Genomic DNA, 20524 nt, shown 5'->3' with positions numbered 1-20524 from the left:
TTTGAAGAAAAGACATATCACAAATCTAACCTGTTCAACTGAATGAATTATTGATGCACCATCATTATTGCTTCCAAAATACTCTGAACTTTTAATATGAAATATAAATTACTTCATGCACTTTACAAAACATTGAGCTCATGGAGCTCACTTTATGAATATAGCAGGACCTTTCTGAGTATATATTATTTCTGGGGAAAAAAGTTGTATCATTATGCTAAAAAAATAAGCCCTTTAGACATATTTTTTGGAAATAGTTTACATTGTTTAATAAAAAAGTTTTATTGAAACACCCTGCATTTCTTTTCCCCATTAGAAAAGTCTGTTTTAAAGAGTATTTAGCCATTAATATGAATATTAGTTGTGATATTCTTCTTTTCCTTTGTCATGGCCAAAAATAACAAATAACAATATTTTAATTACTGAGTATTCAAAAATAAAATATCTTCATGATATAAGTAAAAGTCACTGTAATAATTATAAAAATTGACAAATTGGAAAAATAATTGCAATACATAGCAAAAGCATTAATTTTGTGAGGAGAAAAACTGAATTTATAGGACACTAAGTAAAGGAGTACAAGTGGAGGTTAAATGTGAAAAAACTATCCCCATTTATAATAAGATTAATATAAATTAAATTCTTATGAGATATTATTTTTAACCTATCATATAGGCAAACAATGCTCAATGGTATGAGTTACAGAGGAAAGATTACAAATTGTTCATATTCTTCTTATTTACCCCACATGTTTGTAGTTAAATACAATAAATATGCTTGAGGATATTATGTTTTGAAAAGCAGTGTCTTCTGTAACCTTTTCACTTTGAATTACAGTAACACTATTGAATTTATGGGCTTATTACTAAAGTACAACGATTGTTCTTAATTTTAAAGGCATGGGCAAAGTTTGGCAAAGGTTTTATTTTTTAAAAAGATTATTCAAAAAAAATAGAAGAGCTCCAGGAAGTTATCTTTCTGCTAATATGAAAATCTCATGACTGGATTGTATTGAGGTTAAGAATGAAGGAGAAGGGTCACCTTCCTGCCTGTGTCATCAGACCTCCTGCTTCTCACAGGTCCCAGGTGGGAGGAACTCACCCCTTCAACCTCGAATCCCACAGCCTTCCCTTCCCTGTCATCAATTTCACTGTCAGCAACCAGTCACCACAAGGCTGCCTGGCCAGTTCCCCCTGAACATCCCCCTGCTCCTCCGCCCTGTCTCCCCCACCCCACTCCCCTCCTCCCCTTGTTCCTTCCCTGCTCTTCCCCCTGTCCCCCGCTCCAAGTCAGCCAATTCAAAGCCAGATAATTTGTTTCTGACTGTATGGATTTAGAATTAGATTTAAATATATGTTTTATAATTAATGTCAGAGGATATTCTGATTCTGTTTCCTTATGTGCTATGCATAGTCACTCAGTCATCCAACTCTTTGCAACCCCATGGACTGTAGCCCACAGGATCTTCTGTCCATGGAATTCTCCACAAAAGAATAATTGAGAGGGTGCCATGCCCTTCTCCAGGAGATGTTCCCAACTCAGTGATCGAACCCAAGTCTCCCATATTGAAGCAGATTCTTTACCATCTGAGCCACAGGGAATTTAAGATAGTTCCCTGTGCTATACAATAAGTCCTTGTTGGTTATCTATTGTATATATAGTACTGTATGTATGTACACTATCAATACCAATAACCTCAGATATGCAGATGACACCACACTTATAGCAGAAAGCAAAGAACTGATGAAAGTGAAAGAGGAGAGTGTAAAAGTTGGCTTAAAGCTCAACATTCAGAAAACTAAGATCATGGCATGGTCTCATCACTTCATGGCAAATAGATAGAGAAACAGCAGAAACAGTGACAGACTTAATTTTTTTTTTTTTTTTGGCTCCAAAATCACTGCAGTGGTGACTGCAGCCATGGAATCAAAAGACTCTTGCTCCTTGGAAGAAAAGTTATGACCAACCTAGACAGCATAATAAAAAGTAGAGACATTACTTTGCCAACAAAGGTCCGTCTAGTCAAAAGCTATGGTTTTTCCAGTAGTCATGTATGGATGTGAGAGTTGGACTATAAAGAAATTTGAGCACCAAAGAATTGATGCTTTTGAAATGTGGTGTTGGAGAAGACTCTTGAGAGTCCCTTGGACTGTAAGGAGACCCAACCAGTCTATCCTAAAGGAAATCAGTCCTGAATATTCATTGGAAGGACTGATGCAGAGGCTGAAGCTCAAATACTTTGGCCATCTGATGTGAAGAACTGACTCATTGGAAAAGACCCTGATGCTGGGAAAGATTGAAGGCAGGAGGAGAAGGGGACGACAGAAAATGAGATGGTTGGATGGCATCACCGACTCAATGGAGATGAGTTTGAGTAGGCTCCAGGAGTTGGTAATGGGCAGGGAAACCTGACATGCTGCAGTCCATGGAGCCGCAAAGAGTCAGACACCACTGAGTGACTGAAATGAACTGAGTGTATGTATGTTAACCCCAACCTTCTAATTTATCCTTCTCTCCCTTTTCCCTTGGGTAACCATAAATTTTTTTTCTATGTGTGTGGGTCTATTTCTGTTTTGTAAATAAGTTCATTTGTATCTCTTTTTTAAATATTCCTTATATAAGTGGTGTTGTATGATGTTTGTCTTTCTTTGTCTCACTTCACTTAATATGATAAGCTCTTGGTCCATCCATGTCCCTGCAAGTGGCCCACCTCTGTTCCTTTTTATGTCTGAGTAATATTCCACTGTGTATATGTACCACATAGTCTTTATCCATTCCTCTGTTGATGAACATTTAGGTTGCTTTCATGTCATTGCTGTTGTAAATAGTGCTGCAGTGAACATTGGATTGCATGTATCTTTTCAACTGTAAGTCTTAACTGAAAATAACTGCAAAAATAGAACTTACTATAAGCCCTTAGGCCAGTGTCTTCCTAAGTACTTTATGTTCTGAAGACTTCATTTCTTTGGATGTGGATCAGTGCATTTTACTTTTCCACAGTATAAAACTCTTAGCTCACTGCTCTTTTTATAAATGTGGTACTCCATTTTTTTTTTTGCACAAGTTATTACAAAAAGGTTGATGAAATTCTAGTTTTTGTGTAGTATATTTCACTCACTTTTTTATTATAGACTACCAAAAAAGCTTCTTTCGTTAAATCCCAGTAGTTTCAGCAGTGTGTGCTCTGCCCTTACTACAACCAAGTTCTGTGCTCAGTGCACTCATTTAATATGCAGTTTCAAAGCACTTTTGAAACATTTCCCCCCAAAACTTAGTCTGTTCACTTAGAAAGAAATTTTGGACATTTTTCCCATCCTCTTCAGGGGATCCTGATATGTTCATGGATTTTCCCATGGAGATCCTTATTGAGAGGCATTTAGGATCTTATCCAAAATTTCCCTCTTTCAGAAAATGGTGCAAAGAAACTAGATTTTAGACCTCCTGGGCCAAGGTAACTACAGGAAACACTCCTAGAAGTGAAGTCACAGAGCCCATAGGAGTGGGAAGATTCAGTTTTGACACGTGGGGCCAATGGCACTTCAGAGAGGCTAGCCACTGCCTTGTCCACTCAGCAGGGTGTTTGTCACCGCGGGGGCTGGGACCTGCCTGTGCACTCTGCAGTGAGGAAGGGCCTTGACCTCTGACCACCTCCTGCCACAGCGGCTTGCCTTTCTTCATTTTACCTCCACACCTGCCTGCCCAGTCTTCACCCTCATCCCTCATTTTCTTCTCCAGCTTCCTTCACATTCATAATGCCTCTCCCTGCCTTCCTAGCTGCACCTCAGGACCATCAGGCTCCTCCCTCACCTGTGTGACCAGCTCCTGGTCTATGTGGCAGCCAGCCTGTGGTCTCCTTTAAACCTTGACTGTGGTCTCCTTTGAACCTTCAATGACCCCGTGTTAAAACTGGGCTCTGCATCAATTTAATAATTTGTGTTTTAGGAGAAATCAACAATTTCATCAATATTTCCAAGTTCATTGGAAAAGTTATTTACGTTACTCTTGTACAATAAAAGCAAACCCATCCCTCATCTTAGCCCTCTTTGCTCCCAGTGTTTTTATACCAGGTTTTCCTGTCTTGTGTGAGATTTGTCTATATCATTAGTTTGATCACTAGACATTAGTTTTATTGAGATCTTTCACTTTATTTTTCTGGTCAACTACTGATCTGATGAGGGCTTGCCAGGTGGTGCAGGGCTAAAGAATTCCTCTGACAATACAGGAGATGGGGGTTCAATCCCTGGGTTGGGAAGATCCCTTGGAATAGGAAATGGCAACACACCCCAGTATTCTTTACTGGAGAATCCCATGGACAGAGGAGTCTGTTGGGCTATAGTTCACGGGAGCACAAAAAGTTGGACACAACTGAGTGACTGAGCACACACACACACACTGATTTGATTGTGGTTGCTTATTATCAGTTGTGTTGATGTATAATGTATATATCATATATTCACCCCATTATAACTATACAGTTCGATATTTTTAGTGTATTATTGACTTCATTTGTCATTAACACAATCCAGTTTGAAATATTTCTACACAGTGTCTCTTGAAATGAAGAACGAATTTTAATGTCCAATTTACCAAATTTTCTTTCAATACTCATGTTTTTTGTTGGTATCATATCTAAGAATTTTACACATAGTTTAAACTCACAAAGACTTTATCCTATGTTTTATCCTATTAAAAATAATTTTAGCTCTTACATTTTTGTCTAGGTTACATTAAAAAAAAAAAAAAAGACAAGCCCACTGACAGGGAGAACATATTTGCAAATCATTTACCCAATAGTAGACTGATATCCCAGAGAAGGCAATGGCACCCCACTCCAGTACTCCTGCCTGGAAACTCCCATGGATGGAGGAGCCTGGTAGGCTGAAGTCCATGGGGTCGCGGATGGTCGCACACAACTGAGTGACTTCACTTTCACTTTTCACTTTCATGCATTGGAGAAGAAAATGGCAACCCACTCCAGTGTTCTTGCTTGGAGAATCCCAGGGACGGGGGAGCCTGGTGGGCTGCCGTCTATGGGATCACACAGAGTCGAACACGACTGAAGTGACTTAGCAGCAGTAGCAGCACACTGATATCCAGAATATATAGTGAAATCTTAGAAATAAAAAATAAGACACACTTAGAAATGGCAAAATATTTGAATAGATATTTCTCCAAAGAAGATATGTAGGTATACAGAAATGTATTCAGTGCAGTTCATTGTTAGGAAATACAAATTAAATCTACAATGAGACATCACAACACACTATAATGTAGAAAGAGATGTCAGAAGAGAGTAAAAAAGAGTAGAAATATATTTTATTCAGTTAGGTCAAGTTTCCTGCCATTTCAGTTTTGGTGCCAAACTTAAGGAGAATGCCATTTTAAAGAGAGCTTTATGGATTCAGAATTGTGGGGAAGGTCCAGAGGTGGACTTTTGCCTAAAGAAAGGTATTTGAATTTTCAGCATGACCCCATCAACGTTCAGGTGAGCACAGAGCTAGAATGAACAAAACAGCCTTGACCTCACTCATCACAGGGCTTCTAAGGCTAAAAGGAAAAGTGATCACCATGCAAATTGTACACAGATCCATGATTCCTTACAAGCATGTGCACTGCATTGAAAGAGAAGTGCAGGAAGCTGTAAGGGCACATAAACCATGCATCCTGATTCGAGAATGTAGAAAGTATTTCCTTGCTACAACAACATTGGAGGTAGACATCATTCTTTATTATCTGATAACTATTGTATATGGTTTCCTATGTGTTTGTGTTTACTTGTCAAAAGGCGTATAGTGGTGGAGGCAGGAGTTCAAACTGCAGTTACCTCACTCTTGACTCTAGGCCAGGAGGCCACTGTTCCTGTCTCACGCGTGCTAGAGCAGTACCTCTGCCTACTGAGCACTTTTATTTTTTTTACTGAAGTATAGCTGATGTACAATATCATATAAGTTGTTGTTGTTGCTTTAGCCTCTCAGCCATACCAGCTCTTTTGTGACCCCATGGGCTGTAGCCCACCAGGCTTCTCTCTCTCTGTCCTTGGGATTTCCCAGATAAGACTACTGGAGGGGACTGTGATTTACTTCTCTATGGGATCTTCCTGATCCAGGGATTGAACCTGTATCATCTCCTGTGTCTCCTGAATTGCAGACAGATTCTTTACCACTGAGCTACAACCAGAGAAGCCCCATTATATAAGCTGCAGGTGTGCAACAGTTTATAATTTTTAAAGGTTATATTCCATTTACAGTTATTATATGATTCTGGGTATATTCCCCATGTTGTACAATATCTTTGTAGCTTATTTTATACACAGTAGTTTTTATCTCTTAATCCCACATCATTATTCTGCCCTTCTTTTCCTTCTCCCCACTGGTAACCACTAATTTGTTCTTTATATCTGTGAGTCTGCTTCTTTATTGTTACATTCACTAGTTTGTTGTGTTACTGAGATTCCACATATAAGTGATATCATTAAGCATCTTTCTTTCTCTGATTTATTTCACTGAGCATATCCTCCAAATCCATCCGTGTTGCTACAAATGGCAAATTTTCATTTTTTATGGATGAGTAGTATTCTATTGTATGTCTGTGAATATATATATATATATATATATATATATGTATATACATACATACACACACACGCATCACATCTTTTTTATCCATTCATCTGCTGTTGGACACGAGGTTACTTCCATATCTTGCCAATTGTAAACAATGCTGTTATGAATAGTGGGGTTCATGTATTCTTTTGAATATTGGTTTTTGGTTTTCTTCAGGTGTATACTCAGGAGTGAACTGCTGGATCATATGGTAGCTCTATTTTTAGTTTTTTGAGGAGCCTTTATACTGTTTTCTGTAGTGCCTGTTGCAATTTACATTCCCACCAACAGTGTGGGAGGGGTCCCTTTTCTCCATATTGTCACCAACATTTGTTATTTGCATACCTCATTGTGTGTGTGTGTGTGTGTGTGTGTGTTTTAATCTGCATTTCCCTGATGATTAGCTATACTGAACACCTTTTCATGTGCTGCTATTGAGTATTTTTAAACTGATATATACAGGTATAAATCTTAACACCTATGCAATTTCTTTTATATTACTCCCACTTAGATGTGGGGTCTAGGCCCTTTCTTGTAACTAGAGTTGTTACAGAGTGACAAGGGCTTACTTATCACTCACAGATGTCCTGGAAATAACACTGCATAATGTCCACAGTTAAGCTTGAAAAGGCCATGAGCCATCCAGGTCAGTCTCCTGTTGGAGGCCTCCACCACCAAGAATGAGCTCTGCAGTCCTGCCTGCTGGGTTGAAGCCCAGGCCCTGCGGGGAGGCTTCCTGAAGCTCCTCCAACAAACCCAGCTTCAACTGCAGACTTGGCAGTGACGACACCTCCACAGGAGTCCAGGTCCTAGTGTTAGTGTCAGCCCCAACCTGTGAGTCTCCACTCCTGAGACCCCAACATCCTAGAGCAGAAAGGGCCATCCCACTGCACCCTGTCTAAATTCCTCACCTTGGGACCATGAGCAAAACATGTGGGTGTTACATGCCATGAAATTGGGGGTTAGTTTATAAAAACATTTTATAATAATAGCAACTAGAAAACCACACTTGTGGAAAATTCACGGGTTACAACAGCTGCTGCTGCTGCTAAGTTACAACAGAACACGGATTAAAATCAGTGTTTCCTTCCTTCCCTATTCTGTGGCCTTCTAGATGCCATCTCTGGCAGTAACAATTGTTACTCCTTCTAGATTTATTGATGGAACGATCAGACAACACTGATGCTCTGAGAAGCATTTTACTAAGAGGTTTACCTATATTTACTCATTTACTGTCTTTTTTCAGGTGGTAGCTAGAAGGGGCGGAGAAGGCAATGGCAACCCACTCCAGTACTCTTACCTGGAAAATCCCATGGACGGAGTGGCCTGGTAGGCTACAGTCCATGGGGTCGCTAGGAGTCGGACACGACTGAGCGACTTCACTTTCACTTTTCACTTTCATGCATTGGAGAAGGAAATGGCAACCCACTCCAGTGTTCTTGCCTGGAGAATCCCAGGGACGGGGGAGCCTGGTGGGCTGCTGTCTATGGGGTCGCACAGAGTCGAACACGGCTGACACGACTTAGCAGCAGCAGCAGCAGCTGGAAGGGGAGTCCTCTTTTTCATTCCGATTCCCTTCAAAAACTGGGTGTCTGAACTGCTATGCTTTACCCCATTTTTAATGACATTCCCCCAATGTCTTTTGAAATACATTCCCTATGGACATGCCTAGTTGTCTAGTGGTTAGGATTTTGCCTCCCAAAGTAGGGGATGGGGGTGGTTTTGTGTTCAATCCCTAGTCGGGAGCTAAGATTCCCCATGCCTGGAAGCCAAAAATCCGAAAACATAAAGAAAAAGTGAAGCAATATTGTAACAAATTCAATGCATTAAAAAAAAGAAAATCCTGTTTAAAAAAGGAATACATTCACTAATTCTCTTTTTATTTTATTCCTCAATTTCCTTATTTATACACAGGCATGCACATTTTCCATCAAGCTGGGAAGCACTAAAGTTATTCATTTAGAATACTGTAAATTACCTATTATTTTCCACTCTTGGTCATAGCTCAGTTATTGTTTTACTTCATCAAGGACCCACTTAAATTGTTAGTTCAGATACTTGGAGGTGAGGTGAATCAGCAATGAAGGGCTTCCCTGGTGGCTCACACAGTAAAGAATCTGCTTGCAGTGCTGGAGACACAGGTTCAATCCCTAGGTTGGGAAGATCCCCTGGAGAAAGGAATAGCTACACACTCCAGTATTCTTGCCTGGAGAATTCCATGGACAGAAGAGACTAGCTGGCTATAGTCCATGGAGATGTAAAGAGTTGGACATGATTGAGTGACTCACACTTTTTTTTTATTTTTCAGCAATGATAAGGATTTGTACTCCACCCGGGCTTCCCAGATGGCTCAGTGGTAAAGAATCTGCCTGCCAATGCAGGAGATACAGGAGACAAGAGTTCCATCTGGGTTGGGAAGATCTCATGGAAAGAAAATGGCAACCCACTCCAGTATTCTTGCCTTGAAAATCCCATGGACAGAGGAGCCTGGAAGACCACAGTCCATGGGATTACAAAGAGTCAGACACAACTGAACACACAGGCACACACACACACACACAATAAGGTACCCTTACAAGGTAAGGGTTTCTACTTTGTTTTAATAGGGCAACTTTTCATCTTTCTCCTAAAGTTTTCACTTCTGTGTTTTAGGTGACTGGTCACTTATCCTATAGCCAGTGTTCATGAGCATGAGGATGGGGTGTGTGATTAGGTATTGAATTATGACCCAGAACATACATCTAATCCTGGAGTTTCAGGTTGTTTAAAATTATTCATTTAGAAAAGCAATCACTAAACTTTCACCTAATCTACAGGTGAAAACACAGTGTTTTGTTTTTGTTACTTGTGCAATGAGTAGGCAGGATTAACACACAATAAGATAATTTGTTAAATACATTGGCAGATATTGAGAAATAAGTAAGTCTGTATATTTAGGTGCATAAAGAGAAAAGGAAGTGATAAATGTAGAGAATGAAAGAAGGATTTACATAATTTGATAAGTATATGATTAGAGAGAGAATATGACAATTTGCAATTGAATTTCGATTGATGCTGCTTTATATTTCAACTGGAACATATTTTAAATTATTTGATCTATATATGTCTGGTGACTTAGAAATACTAGAAATGACAAGAGATGATATATATATATTAGGAATAGCATTCATTTTATTCTCAACATGTTAGCCTTGTCCCTCATCACCCTGAGATGTTCACAAACAACTATATTTGGGGAGCAGGGAGTTTTCTCTCATATAAATGATTTTCTTAAGCAGAGAGGAATCTGTGAGCCTGGGATTCAGTTTCTGAAATAAAATGTTTACTCTGAAAAGCCCAATTTGCCCATGGAAACACACTTTCTGGATGGTAGCAGTTGGACTTATCCTGTGCAGAGTCCAGTTCATTCTGAAAGTTCTGCGATGTATCATTGCCACGGTAATGTGGTAATACACATTCTGCATTCTGTACCCAGTGCCAATTTGTGAGCTGAGAGGTTCACATACGCTGGCAAGTGAGAAGGATTCACCTTCAACCTTGAGAGTTTGAAAATGGGCAATCTGAACTGCTGCTCTGGAGGTAGGTTCCTACTGATCCTCTGGAGGCTGTTTCTTCAAATAGGCTGGTTAATTTTTACTGAAGTTTTTTCCTCATCTTTTTCATTTCCATCACTCTAGTTTACCTGCAGCATTATAAATGTATTTTATAGTTTTGTTAGATTCCTTAATTTATATTTTTTGATTCTTCTGCCAGCTGGCTGCATTAAATATCTTTATAAATTTAGAAAAATGTACAATATCCTAGTGCCAGTTTTGTACACACTCTACCAGAGAACAGATGGAAAGACCTGAAGCTGGAGAACCATGAGGTCTCCCCAACAATGGACAGTACAGAAAAAGGGAATTACAGCTCAACTCTTCTAAATGTAGCTTCCCAAATCTACAAGTATTAGAAGTGTAAACTAAGAGACTTTTAAAAAGGAAAGAAACTGGGATTTACTGGTGGGATTTCCATGGGTGGATGTGGGCAGGATCACTGTTAGGTTGTTGCCAGGGAGTTTGATAAGACAGGGCAGTGCTGTTGGGTTAGTAGAATGAACTTTTGGCCATTGAGGGAAGGAGGGTCTGTCTGTTGATTCTCAAGGAGAATCTTGGGGTGAGGTCTCCAGGCTGTAAGTATGGAGATGACTTTCAAAAAGAATATGGGGCTCTGTTGTCTTCCACTATAGGGTCTAGAGCATGATGAGGAGTTGATAGGGTCAGAATTTTAGTGAGGAAAGACTCAAACTCCTGCCCATTCTTAGCTAGCACTTGGTCCAGGCTGCTCAAATCAGTGCTCACATCAGCCATGAGACTTTGAGAATCACAGACTTAATTAAGCCACCAAAGCCCACCACAGATGGCCACCTCCCCAGTTAATGCACATTAACTCCTCATCCAGACTTGGTAAGTGATTGCTGCTGCTGCTGCTGCTGAGTCGTTTCAGTCGTGTCCAACTCTGTGTGACCCCATAGATGGCAGCCCACCAGGCTCCCCGGTCCCCAGTATTCTCCAGGCAAGAACACTGGAGTGGGTTGCCATTTCCCTCTCAAAGGGAAGTGATTTCTTGGTAGAGCCACCATGTGACCTTTGGTTTAGAAGGTCCTTGCTCTGAGACAAATTGACAGCCAAACAGACCACTGGCCACTCAGCAAGGTGACCAGGGCATTAAAAAGGTTGTTGTGACACAGTTGACCATGTGAAGAGTCTGTGGAGGATGGACAGAGTTGGAATCCTGTGGTCTTCCTGAGGGGTTTTACTCAGAAGAAGCTTGAATTTTGGATCAGGGATTGAAATATAGAGACAAAAGGTGGAAGGAGGATTTGAGCTCTGTTTCAGGCTCAGGCATCTTCTCCAGGGCATCAGCTCTCATCTACAGAAAACTAGGTGCAGGAGAATTTGAGACATGGGGGCATTCATCATTGTGTGACTCTTGGAAAGTCACTTGATCTCTCTAAATTTCAACACCCTCCAATGTAACATATGGGTTACAGCCCCCACTTTGTTCCCCCTTCCTCCGCAACTGGGCTGGGTGTCAGAGGAGGTAATCATAGATACTCTCCATGAGCTGTAAAGCCTTGTTTCTGTGAAAAAGCTGGAGTACGGTTCTGTCCCCACTTACTTGGAGCCATCCAAATGCCCTCTGTGCTTTCAACCACTACTAAAGGTCCACCTTATTGTTGCCATCATTGAAGACTGAACACTTATAGAATGGTTATGAAGCAACAGGGCTTTACTTTTCTATTTATTTATTTGTCTATCTATCTATTTATTTATTTGGCTGCATTGGGTCTTAGTTGTGGCACATGGGATCTTTGTTGCATCATGCAGATCTTTCGCTGCAGTGCACTGATGCTCTAGTTGTGGTGCTTGGCCTCAGTAGCTGTAACACATGGGCTTAATTTGTACATTGCAAGGCATATTCTTAACCATTGGAGTGCCATGGAAGTTCATCCTTTATTTTTCTAATATTTTAACTGTATATAATCAATCTTGGCCTCATAATTCTAAAAATAGGCCATATTAACATTTCTCCAACTCAGTACAGAAAACTGAGGCAAAGAGAGATCCAAATGTCTTTCCCAAGTATCTGTGTCTCCTAAATGGGATCTGAATCCAGTCCATCAGGCATGGTCACTAAGCTCTGCTGAGCTTCTAGGTCTCAGTTAAATAGAGATATTCACACACACACAGCCAGCCTGTTGGATGTTTTCAGTGCACATCAAACTGCAGATCTTCTTAAGTCCACTTTGGATTCAGGAGGCCCTGCTAGGCATCTGGTGAGGAAGGGGACCAAGGACTGAACTGTGGATCAATGATTATTAGTTTCCCTGTGGTCTTGTGCCAGCAAGAAGTCAAAAGCTGTCTCTATTATGCATTTCCCAGAATACTTCACCCAAAAGGCCAGAAGAAACGTCCATGAGGAGTCAAGAACATCAATCTCTAGCTGGGAGAAGAGGGTTCGTAGTTGGTCACAAAATAAGATGCACCGTATAACTGACCCAGTTGAAGGTACTCTGGAAATTTTCTCATTCAGTTCACTCGTGAATAATTATTGTAGTATGTGCAGTTCCTCATATTTAAGGAAAAAAAACTGTGAAATATTAAGCAATGTTCTTCTTTTATGTGTTCAAATGGCAACTTACTACATCAGTTGGTACTGTTTAACCATGGAAAGAAAGATGCATTTTAAATTCAACATCTGGTTCATGTTTAAGAGTAAAGATGGTCTCTAGCTATGGTTTGGACATTAGCTAACTTTTTAACATTATCAGTGATATGTTCCTCCCTGAAACCATGTTACAAGATTTCTTTAAATTATTAGACTTTATTTAGAACAGGATTACATTGACATAATGTTGTACAGACAGTACAGAAAATTCTTATATCCTATCACTCCAGTTTCAGCTATTATATGTTACTCACAGATAACATATGAGTGGTACATTTATCATAATTAGTGAGATAACATATTTTTAGAAATTAAAAGTCCACAGTTCACCTAAGTTTCACACTTTGTTTTGTTATATTCAATGATATTTTAAATATGCATAATATTTATCACCATTATGGTGCCATACAGAAATCTGTACTCTCATTTTACAGTGTATTATTAGTACTCAAATGATAGAAACAACCCAAGGACTATCATGTGATGAATGGATAAATGAAATATAATATATACTCATAATGGTATATATACTATTCAGCCATAAAAATGAATTAAGGATTGAAATATGCTACAAATGGATGGACCAAATAATGCAAAAGTATATTATAGTTAGTGAAATAAGGTAGGCATAGAAAGACAAATATTGTATGATTCCTGTGCTTATCACTCAGCCATGGGATCCTCATTAACGGAGCAAGGGGGTCCCTGCATCTATGTCCATGCATGGAGGTACTAGCAGGTCCAAGGGCCCAAATCCTGCCCGTCATTATAAGGTGGGCTCAGTGGTCAAGGAACCCAGGGCAGCCAAAGGTGCATTAACAGCCAACATTGGCACAGTCGTTAGTATGAAAGGCACCTTGGGACTCACATACTCCTGGTCAACTCACAGATTCAGAGAGTTGTGTGGCTTTGTGCAGACACTATAGGTTATATGTGTTGGTGCTACTGTCATTGCTTAAACAAGGACAAAAGCAGATAATGATTAGGGAGATATTTCATTGTACTGGGTGACATTACCATAAGCCTTACATCTATTAAACCCTGTAGTACACACTCAAGTTAGTCAGTTCAGTTCAGTTGCTCAGTCGCGCCCGACTCTTCATGACCCCGTGGGCTGCAGCACACCAGGCTTCCCTGTCCATCACCAACTCTGGGAGCTTGCTCAAATTCATGTCCATCGAGTTGGTGATGCCATTCAACCATCTCATCCTCTGACACACTCAAGGGAAGGTTTCAAATAAATCTCACAGTGGAACTTGAGAGTTAGCCTAGTGACCATGACTCTTGTAAATCTCCTGCACAGTTGGGTCAGAGACAGTTAGCATTCACTCTATGCTTCCTCTCCATAATGAACTGTCCCACTAAATGTATCATTTCTGTGATTGTAGAGAGCCACTGACTCAGTGGACATTCAAACATTGTTTGGAAAATGAAGACTGGGAAAAAAATATCACCTGATTGATAATAGCTATTTCAAATAGCTATTAGTTAGACTGAATTAGTTAGTTAGACTGAATTCAATCCTCTAATAGAGTTTGCTTTTAATCAAGAACAAAGTCTCAAAGAAGACTTGGTAAGTACAGTAGCTGTAACTGTGGATCCTGGGGAGGCAGTGATCTGGGAAGAAATAAGAAGACAGGGGTGATTTACCAGAAGCTCTACACAGACAGAAGGATCATGGGTCTCTGTCTTTGAAAGCTGGCATGTATTTTAGTGTTTCTTTTTTCCCCATTGGTTAGGTTATCATTAGTTAAAATGCAAAAATTCTATTTCATTTCTGTCCTGCTCCTGTCCTTTACTCTCCTTTATGCAGCAAAGAGAATGATTCAACCACAGGTTGGTCCATAGTACTAACCTCCCACATGCATGCACTCCACCCTGTGTCCCCATCAAAAAAAAAAAAAGAACACTGAGGGATCGGTGAGCAGCCTCACCAGTGTCCTGACAGCTATTCTGTGTCTCACTAGTTCCCCAGGAGGATCTGGTGGAGGAACGCCCCCGGGGCTGGAATGAGGAACAGGAACTGAGTACCCTGAAGGTATGGTCACTTCTTTTTATCTGGGATAAGACCGTTGTGTCACTTCTTTCTTTTTTATTCAATCGAATACAATTATAGTAGTCTGACAATGTACATTATCACTGATATGTAAAATTTACTTGGTTGGGGGAATATTGAGGGTAAATCTATTATCGACACAGACCTGATTCAAAAGGACATTTAAAAAAGACAGCATCAGTTACTACTGTATAACAGTAGGTACTTTCTTCAGCAGAAATTTTTCCTCCTTGAAAAAGAATTTTGTAATTGTTGGTCAAAGTGAAACTGAGAGATCTTATGTGAAATAGGCCAGCCTTTTCAACAAGGGGGTCCTCTCTGTCTTCTTTTGGAGCCATTGACTTAAGGAGTTTTAGTTTTCTGAGGACAAAAATCAGATCACATAAGACTAAATGCAGAGAACAAAAGACGCTGACAGCCTTACACTGTTTGCTTCTCTCTCATCATAGGTGCGTGGAAGAGCCAAAGAGATTGCTTCATATACAAATATCTACATCCCTCTGCTCAGATACATTCAAAATGATGAAGGTGGGGCTCTTTGCTTACTCTAGTTAGAGAGGAGCCCTGAATTTGGATTCCTACAGCTGGTGAGATCTGGGGATACAGAGCAAGAGACTGATATCCCAGGAAAAAGTGTCGGCCCTGTTCTACTGTCTCCAGAAGCAACTGCATCATTTAGATGGTGTGGGATTGTATGAAGGAAGGTGTTTGGAGGTTGGGGATGGGTTGAACTCACATAGTGTGATTGTGTATCTGCCTGTCTGTATATTTTCTCAGGAGATATTTACTATTAGACAATAAACCTGTCAATTTTCTTTGCAAACAATCTTATCACCACTGCACACCCTCTGTGCATTCCCTCTTATGCCTTCAACAGCTCTTCCCCAGGTTTGGTTCATGTTCCCTTTAGTTGGCTGGAGATGGTACAGAGATCTATGTTCTCAGCTTTTGATCTCTTAAGTGGAAAAGACAAACTGAAAATGCAGGGCTGTGTCTGAGTATGAATGCTCTGGACCCCTGACCTGCCCATATCAGTGAGACGAGTGATCCTCAATCATGGAGCAAGGGTCCCTGCTCCATGTCCATACCTGCAAGTATTAGTAGCTCCAGAGCTCCAGACCCTGCCCTTCATTATAAGGTGGCCTCTGTGGTCACAGAACCCAGGGCAGCTACTGGGAGGATTAATGGCCAACTTCGGCACAGTCATTAGTGTGAAAGTTACCTCTGGACCCTCATCCTTCTGTCAGTTCACAGAGGGTTGTGTAGCTTCATATAGACAATACAGGTCACATCCGTCAGTGCAGGTGTCAGAGCTTAAACTAGGACACAAACAGATAAGAATCAGGAACATGTGTTATTGTATTGGGTAGCATTACCATAAGCCTTTCACTTGATGAAATCCTGCGGCGCACACCCCAGAGAGAGTGGCCAACTAAGAACTCAAAGTAAAACTTGATTGTTAGCCTGGTGACCATGATCATGACTCTTGCTGAAAATCTCCTACCTGGCTGGTTTAGAGATGGTTAATGCTTACTCTGTGCTTTCTCTAATCAGCTGTTCAAATAAACGTATGGCCCTTGTGAGTATGGACAACAACTGACTCAGTGGACATGCACAGGCTGTATAGAAAACAAATATTTATACAAAAATATAACATATTGATAGTGGCTATATTTAAATTGTAGGAATTAAGTATTATCAAATCTTGTTTTTTTTTTTTTCTTTAAGATAAGTGATTAGTGAATTAATACAATAGCATACATTGCCCAGGCTTGAATTCCGTCCTCTAAGAGTTCACTTTTAACCAAGTACAAAGCCCCACAGAAAACATGATGTAGTTGCAGCAACTGTGGATCCTGGACGAAGAGTGATCTGGGAAAAATCAAGAGACCGTGGCAATTTAGCAGGAGCTCAAAATAAGCAGAAGGAGTCATGGATCTCTTTCACTGAACAGTAGCATTCATTTTAGAGTTTTCTTTTTTTTTTTAGATTGAATATTTCCTTTTGATTAGGTTCAAAGCTCTGTTCTCATTTCCTTCCTCCTCTATCTGCTTTCCTTCCTCCTCCAAAGAGGATCTTTGGATGAACATGGATGAACACAGGTTCAGCCCATGCGTGTTAACCTCCCACATCCATACACACCACTCCATATCCATACAAAGTGAAAACCCTATATGATTCCTGAGCAGCCTCACCAGTGTTCTAACAGCTACTCTGTGTCCCTCTAGACTCCACTGAGGACCTGCCAGTCAACTCAGCTTGTGACATGACAGAAGAGACTCCATGTGTCTCCGAGGCAAGCTGTTTTGTTTGTTTGTTTGTTTGTTTATTTTCTTCTTCTGATCTGAGATAGAAATATTGTTTCATTTCTCTTTCGGTAGAATTAAGTTATGAGTCTTTGAGGGTATTTATTCCAGATAGAGACAATTCCCTTGGTTGAGATATTGTAGAGTGAGAGTCTTATTACGGACTCACGATGCCTCAGTCCACAGGATATTAAAATTGTTACCATCCATTACACCCTGTAGGGTACAGCATTCTGTCTCCTGTAGCAACCTTTTCTCTAGAAAAGAATTTTGCAGTTTGCAACCCAAATGGACTTGGGAGTTCCACCCTCCAGGCACAGGTCTTGCCTTTCATCCTGAGTATGTGTGCGCTGATCTTGCTGGGTTCCCTGGACTCCACCACTGCTCATCAGGTTTTCTACTCTCATCAAATGACCCAAAGATTGTGCATCAATGTGATATTATCCTCAGAGTGTCTCCTGTGCTTGCAGGTGGCCCTTTCAGGATGTGAAAGTGGTATGTTTTCTAGAATCATTCACTAGGAGAGAAAAAACTTAGATGAGAAAGTTGGGGCTTTCTCACTGGTTTAGTGTAGAGGTCAAATTGACTCTAAATTCCTTCTGGGAATGAGTACAGGGGCCCCGGTGGTAGAAAGAGGCTTATAAATAGAATAATGTGGAGGATTCCTGTAGTCCCACTAGAAGGCTGTATTACGGTTAATAGTGTCAGCAGCAGCAGTGCAGGTTTGTGTCCATGGAACTAGGTATGTCTCTATGTGTGAAGAACAGAGTGATTCTTTCTGTGTGTGTGATTTTTTGTGTGTTGTGTTTTCCTCAGTTTATGTTACCCTAAACATCACTGTTACTGGTGTCAACTTCCTACCCGAAATTCACACCACTGCACTATGAATGAGTAACTATATAAAAATTAAAAGTATACACGTTCACTGTATGCTTGATTTTATATCAAGTGAAATCTTTTAACCTGGAAGACAAATCCCATCACTACCCAGTGAAATGTTTACAGGATTCTTTTTAATTTGTATTAATTTTTTTTTTAATTGGCTGTGCTCGGTCTTCATTATTGCACAGACTTTTCTCTACTTGTGGAAAGCCAAGGCAACTCTAGTTGTGGTATGTAGGCTTCTCACTTTTGTGGCTTCTTTTGTTGCAGAGCAAGGGTTCTAGGGTTCTGGGCTTTAGTACTTTTGGGATGTGGGCTCAGTAGTTACAGCTTTTGGGCTCTAGAGCACAGGCTCAGTTGTTGTGGTACACCAGCTTATATGCTCTGGGTCATGTGGACTCCTTCCAGACCAGGGATCCAGCCTTTATCTCTTGCAGTGGCAGGTAGATTCTTAACCACTGAGCCACAAAGGAAGCCTTGTAGGAGTGTTAATGAGCAAAACTGTTTCAGAATCCCCCTTATTGTGTCAATCACACCTTGATTTAATAGTAAATCTCATCTCTTAGTAGGTCTTATAATGTTTTGATTGGTCATGATTCATCACTCTGACACTTCCCTCATTCAAACTCTTTCTTACTAGAGCCTCCTAATGAATCCTCCCCCGTCACCCTCAGCCCCCAGTACTGGGGAGGCTCCTTCCTTCTGCAGGGAGCCCCAAGTGGTACCCACATGCTGCACCCAGTTCTAGAGCAATCTGACAAAGGAGGAGCCTCCAGACATAGATGGAGGAAGTTCAGGCCAGCTTTGCCTCTTAAACTTTGAAGCGTCTAGTCAGTCCTGTTAACTCAATGCACCATGTTATTCAGTACAGCTCTAGAACTTTTCCGTCTTTGTATTAAAATTGTATAACCATTGAACAGACCCTCCGTGTCAACCTCCTTCCAGCTCTTGGTATCACCATTCTACTCTCTGCTTCTCTGAGTTTTCCTTTGGTTACCTCAACAGTATTTGTCTTCCTGTGACTGGCTAATTTCAGTCTTAGCAATATCCTCCCGCTTCATTAATTATTTCAAGTGACAAGATTGGCTTCATTATTAAAGACTGAATCGCATTCCAGTGTATGTATACACCATATTTTCTTTAATGATTTATCTGCCTGTGGACACTGGGCAGTTCCTCTATATTGGTTTTTGTGTACAATGTGGCAATGGATATAAGATTGTAGGTATCTCCTGGACCTTCTTGCTTTATCTCCTTTGTACATAAATTCAAATAAATGATTGCTGGATCTTATGGTAAGTATTTTAATTTTTTGAGGGACTTCCAAACTGTTCCATAATGGCTACACCATTTTCCATTCTGACCAAAAGGGCACAAAAGTTCAACTTCTCCACATCCTTGCTAACATCTGTTATTTTCCTTTTATAATACATATCCTGGAAAGTGATATCTCTTTTTGACTTGATTTCCATTTCACTGATCCTTAGTGATGTTAGACACTTTTCTTATGTATATTGATCATTTCTCTGAAGAAATGTTATTGAAGCTTTTTACACATTTTTTAAACTCAGTTATTTGCCTGCTGTTGTTTTGAAGTTGAGTTGTAATACCTTCTTATATATTCTGGATTTGGTCCCTTATTCAAAGTTTGCAGATACTTCCTCTCATTCTATAGGCCATCTTTCTGTTGATTGTTGAGGAGCCTATCATTTCTTCTCTTGGTAATTTTAGGCCTTGGCAAAGATCATTTGGCCACACATGTGTCTATTTATTCGTGATTCCCTTCTTATGGTTCATTGGTCTCCCTTCCTGTTTTGTTGCTGGGAGAACACTGTTTTGACTGTTGTGGCATTCTTAAGTGTTTTGAAATCAGGAAGCCTTAAGGCCCCATTGATCTTTGCCCTCAAGATTGTTTTTTCTCTTTGGGTTTCTTTGGGTTATATAAATATTAGTATTTTGGTATTTCTTTTTCCATTTATATAATAATATCATGAGATTTTATGAGTGGTTTATGTTGTCTAAATCCAAAGACTTTTAAAAAAGAAAGAAACTAGGTTTTACCGGTGGGATTTCCTTGGGTGGATTTAGGCAGTATCACTGTGAAGTTGTTGCCGGGGAGTTTGATGAGGTGGGGCAGTGCTGTTGGGTTAGTAGAATGAACATGTGGCCACAGAGGGAAGGAGGGTCTGTCTGCTGATTCTCAAGGAGAATCTTGGGGTGAGGTCTCCAGGCTGTGAGTATGGAGATGACTTTCAAAAAGAATATGGGGCTCTGTTGTCTTCCACTATAGGGTCTAGAGTATGACAAGGAGTTAATAGAGTCAGAATTTTAGTCAGGAAACACTTGAGCTCTGCCCATTCTTAGCTAGCTCTTGGTCCAGGCTGCTCAAATCAGTGCTCAGATCAACTGTGAGACTTCGAGTGTCACAGACTTAATTAAGCCAACAAAGCCCAACACAAATGGCCGCC

The sequence above is a fragment of the Bos taurus genome, chromosome 16 (genome assembly GCF_002263795.3).
Source record: "Bos taurus isolate L1 Dominette 01449 registration number 42190680 breed Hereford chromosome 16, ARS-UCD2.0, whole genome shotgun sequence".
NCBI lineage: Eukaryota > Metazoa > Chordata > Mammalia > Artiodactyla > Bovidae > Bos > Bos taurus.
Note: the sequence above shows the minus strand (reverse complement) of the source record.